Genomic DNA, 5,638 nt, shown 5'->3' on the forward strand with positions numbered 1-5,638 from the left:
TGAACAAGCCTCTCAAAAACCATTTGGTTTCAACCAAAACCCCATTTACCCCCTTCTCCCTTGAAGCCCTGCCTTCTGTTTCTGGGGCTCTGACAGCCTCTTCATTGGTCTCAGTCACCTCCTGTCCTTCCCACTTCAATGGAAGACCCCCTTTTTGATCCTCCCCCTTATTCTCATCCCTCGTCTGCTCCCCCTCCTTCTCCTGCCTCTCTTCCATCTTCTGCCTCTCCGCCTTCTCCGACCACCCCTCTACTCCTTACCTCTCCCCACACACATTCAGGCCAGCCCTGTAGGCCTGAGACAACCCCTGATGTCCTTCCCCTCTGTGCTATGGCCCTGCTGGATTCCTCTGGCTGCAGTTTTCTTGTTTATTCTCCCTTCTCAACTAGTGATCTTTATAAGTGGAAACTACAAAATCCTCCATTCTCTGAAAAACCCCAGGTTTTCATTGGGCTCCTGGAGACTATCTTTTTTACTCACCAGCCCACCTGGGATGATGTCCAACTCCTTCTCACCCTTTTCACCACTGAGGAACACACCTGGATCCTCTCCGAGGCCCGGAAATGGGTACTAGCTGAAAATGGCCGATTTACTGAGGATCCCAAGATGATCGAGGAAATTTTCTCTTGCCACCGCCCAGATTAGTGGCCGATTTACTGAGGATCCCAAGATGATCGAGGAAATTTTCTCTTGCCACCGCCCAGATTAGTACCCCAACACCCCTACAGGTAGGGAGTCACTCAGACTATATCACCAGCTTCTTATGGGGGATCTCCAGGCCACTGCAAAAAGGCCTACAAATTTGTCAAAAGTCAGTCAGGTTTTACAGGGACAGAGCCCCCATCACAATTCTTGGAGAGATCTCTGGATGCCTATTGTGCTAATACTCCCATTGATCCAGAGGCACCTGAGAATCAACGAGCAGTAAACATTGCCTTCATGACTCAGTCTGCTCCTCATATCCAGAAGAAATTGCAAAAGTTGGAAGGCTTTGAAGGTAAGAGTCTCTCTAAATTGCTTGAAATCGCCCCAAAACTCTTCAATAATCATGAGACCCACCCAGGAGGAACGTGAGGAACATGAAAATCAAAAACTGCCACAGGCTTTGGCTCTAAGGGAGGGTGAATGCCCCCCCAAAATATCCGCCCAGAGATCAAAATTGGCAGAGGAGATCAGGCCCTCAAGCTGGCCCCTTAAAGAGAGACCAATGTGCCTACTGCAAGGAGATGGGACATTGGATAAGAGATTGTCTTCGGAAATGTGAGGGAATTCAAAAGGTACTTGAGTTAAAATATTGAGGGGGTCAGGGCTCGTCTCCCCTCCCTGAGCCCTCGCTAACCCTGAAGGTTGGGGAAGGCCTATTGACTTTCTGGTCGATACTGGTGCCACTTTTTCAATTCTGGACCCCTGACAGGATGACAAACTTTTATTCAAGGGGTCATGGGTGGACGTTCTTGCCCTTGGACCACCAAAAGGACTGTTGACCAGCATGGGGAGGGTCCAACATTCCTTCATGGTTATCCTAGACTCTCCCTACCCGCTGCTGGGCCAAGACTTGCTAAATAAACTTGGTGCCTCAATCCATTTTGAAAAAGATAAGGTCAACATAGAGACTACCAGATTTGTTCTCAGCCTGCAGGCTGAGGACAAACACCATCTTCTTGAAGGCCCCCCTCTGGACAAATTCCTGTCCCTAACTGCCAAATTGATGCAGGAGATCCCTCAGGTCTGGGCTGAGGGAAACCCCCCAGGATTTGCATCCCACCAACCATCCATGATGGTCTCTCTAGAAGCCACTGCTAGCCCAGTCCAGGTATGACAATACCCAATATCCTTTGAAGCACAAGCCTCTATGCAGGTTCACCTAAAAAGACTGCAGGAATCTGGCATCTTAGTCCCCTGTCAATCCCCTTGGAACATGCCCCTACTTTCCGTGAAGAAACCAGGGACTAATGACTATAGACCCATACAGTATCTGAGAGAGGTGAATAAGAGAGTCGTGGACATACACACCACTGTGCCTAATCCTTACATCTTCCTGAGTTCCCTGGACCCTGACAGGACAATTTATACCATCCTAGATTTGAAAGATGCTTTTTTCAGTATCCCGTTGGACAAGGGGAGCCAACCCATCTTTGCCTTTGAATGGCAAAATCTTGAAGAAGGGTTCAGTGACCAACTGACCTGGACCAGGCTTCCACAAGGGTTCAAGAACTTTCCCACCATCTTTGAAGAGGCCTTGCATGAAGACCTCCAAGGGTTCTGAACTGCCCACCCCCAAGTTTCTCTTGTGAAATATGTACATGATTTGCTCCTCGCCACCTCTAACCACCCCTATTGCCTAGAGGCTACAAAAGACTTGCTGAAGGAACTTCAACACCTGGGGTACAAAGTGTCAGCTAATGAGGCATAGATCTGCCAGGAGGAGGTACAGTATTTGGGGTTCCAATTGGAAGGGGGTGTGTGCAGTCTCTACTCTGCAAGGAAAAAGGCCATCCTGGACATCCCAGTTCCCTGAAGTCAGAGGCAAGTTAGAGAATTCCTGGGGTCAGCTGGATATTGTTGCCTGGTTTTGCAGAGCTTGCCAGGCCTCTGTATGAGGTAACAAGGGGGGACCCTCAGCATTTTCCTGGGGAAAACAACAGCAGGCCTTTGACAATCTAAAACAGGCCCTCACTTCTGCACCAGCCCTAGTCCTACCTGACATCTTGAGGCCCTTCTACCTTTATGCAGATGAATGGTTTGGTGTAGCAAAGGGTGTACGTGCTCAAACTTTGGGCCCCTGGAAGAGAGTGGTGGCCTACCTCTCAGAGAAATTAGACTCAGTAGCAGCTGGATGGCCAGCCTGTCTGACAATCATAGCAGCCACTGCAGTCCTAGTTAAGGACGCTGATAAGCTCACCTTCGGAAAACAACTGATTGTGACCACTTCCCATGCTATTGAAGGGGTGCTGAGGGCACCACCTGATCGCTGGCTCACAAATGCAAGATTAACTCATTACCAATCTCTCCTACCAGACGTGCCTCACCTGACATATATGGTGACCAGTGCCTTAAACCCTGGATCCCTGCTCCCTGAGACTGAGACTGAGACAGCTGGGCATCACGATTGCTCTGAACTGCTGCAGCATTGTCCAGGGAAGATGACCTGATCTCACTGGCATACCCTGGAAGAACCCTGACTTGCTGATGTACACAGATGGGAGTAGTTACATACAAGATGAAGTCAGGTATGCAGGGGCAGCAGTAGTCACCCAGAGGGACGTCCTATGGGTGGAAACCCTGCCCAAAGGAACTTCTGCACAAAGGGCCAAACTGATAGCCTTGATTCAGGCACTAAAACTGGGAGAGGGTAAGACTGTCAACATTTACACTGACAGTAGGTATGCTTTTGCCACTGTTCATGTACATGCAGTCATCTATCGAGAAAGCGGGCTCCTGGCATCAGAAAGAAAGACTATCAAAAACAAACAAGAGATCATTGATTTGTTAAGAGTCATATGGATGCCCAAAAGAGTGGCAGTTATTCATTTCCCAGGACACCAAAAGAATAACACCCCTGTGGCCCGAGGAAATCAAAAGGCAGATCAAGTTGCCAAGGAAGTAGCAGAATCCCCCTCCAAACCAAAGAGGATGACACATATTTCCAGACAATTCCAAATGGGTATGTCTCCTCAGGATGGAGACACTTCAGATGGCAAGGTCATCTTCCCTTGCCACCTGGGGGAAATGCTAGTTTGCCAGCTTCATGAAGGAACCCACATGGGAAAAGAAAAGATCAGGTTATTACTAACCAGATGCTTCTAGTTTCCTTCCTCAACAGCTACTGTACAGGACATCACCTCCAGATGTATGGCATGCAGATGACTAATGCCTACCAAAAAAATGATAAATCCTCAGGAAAACGTGAAAGAGGAACTTTCCCCAGGGTTCACTGGGAGATAGACTTCACTGAGATAAAGCTGGGATAGTTTGGATATAAATATTTAGTGCTTTTTGTAGACACCTTTTCAGGATGGGTAGAAGCCTTTCCCACCAAGAAGGAAATGGCAACCACAGTTGCCAAGAAGTTACTAGATGAACTCATTCCCAGGTTTGGTGTGCCCCTGGTGTTAGGATCTGACAATGGACCAGCATTCATCTCTCAGGTAATTCAGGCCTTAGCAAAGGCCCTGGGGACAGATTGGAAACTACATTGTACATACCATCCCCAGAGTTCAGGACAGGTAGAGAGGATGAGCCAGACCCTTAAAGAGACCTTGACTAAATTAACCTTAGAATCTGGTGAAGACTGGGTGATTCTCCTCCCTTTTGCCTTCCTCAGGGTTAGAAACTCCCCCCATATCCAAGGAATAACTCCTTTTGAGATTCTTTTTGGAAGACACCCTTCCCTGGTTGTGATGGCTAATCCTGGGTGTCAACTTGATTTGATCTGAGATTAACTGAAATGAAAGAGATCTTCTTGATTGGATCATACGGGGCTCGTGGGGATCTCGGGGCACCAGCTACCAGTGTGGCACCGGTCCCTTGCACGCACCCTGGAGTGGCGGGTCTGGTCGCGCACTGTGTCACTGTCCGCTGCTGGGGTGCTGAGGCGGCGGCGGGTCCCACAGCATGTCTGCGTTGCTGGCTCCCTGGCGGGTCCCTGCTTCTCCACCACTTCTCTGTGGGTCTCTGCTGCCGGGGCTTGCCCAGCCGGGTTCCGCCCTAATTTCACCCGTGCACTTCCTCAAGATGCGAAATCCACCGGCCGCTGGATCACGCGGGAAAGAGCGGGGTGGCTAAAGCTAGGTGTCCGTGAGTCGGCTTATGAAGAGACAGCTCTCTCTGGGAAGGCTGGATCATAGGCAGTAAGAAACAGGACTCAGCTCAGTCTCAGTGGTACAGCCTTTATTCAATGACTCTGCTCGGCTCCAAGTCTTGGTGATCAGCTTCAATTCTAGCTCCAGCTCCAGCTTCAATTATTGGGGGAAACCAGGAAACTTTATACTGTGGGGGTAGTGGTAAAAGCCTTAGCTGATAGGCACTTTGTGGGATGCCCTTATTTACATATGGAAGTGGGCTCCTGCCAGGCTGCTAGACTGCCTGAAAAATCACACAGGAAAGCATGGCATTTCCAGAGCCAGAGGCCATGTTTATGTGGCGGCTACTTCAAAAGACAAGTCAGGAAGATGCCAGGAAGGCACTCTGCTGAAAAAGGAGTCTCTGCATTTGAATCTGAGCCCGTGGGCTTTCCGGACATGGAGAAACTGCTACTTTACACAGCAGGAGTCCCCAACAAAGACTGGTTGCTTTATGCTTATGAGAGTTAAGATTTACCATTTCTCTCAGATCCTTGTCTTAGGTTGTGTATTCCTTCATCAAAAATCAAATGTCTTGGGGAGCAATGTGTTTATAAGATTTTAAATAAAATATAAAGAAATGAGAAATACAGGGGGACCCTCTCCAACCTACAAAATATTTTGTGGAGATGGTAGCCACATCTGCCCTGATAAGTTATCGTTCTTGCTTTTTCCTCATGGCAACAGGAAATAATGTGTTTATCTTTATCTTGTCCCAAGAAAGACCTAAAGGTAGCTGTAGTAAGATAAATTTAAAAGTAAAGTAGGAAGAGAACACAATAAAGAAAAAAAAGATT

Source organism: Nannospalax galili, unplaced genomic scaffold (assembly GCF_000622305.1).
Source record: "Nannospalax galili isolate Female #2095 unplaced genomic scaffold, S.galili_v1.0 scaffold639, whole genome shotgun sequence".
In the NCBI taxonomy this organism is placed as follows: domain Eukaryota; kingdom Metazoa; phylum Chordata; class Mammalia; order Rodentia; family Spalacidae; genus Nannospalax; species Nannospalax galili.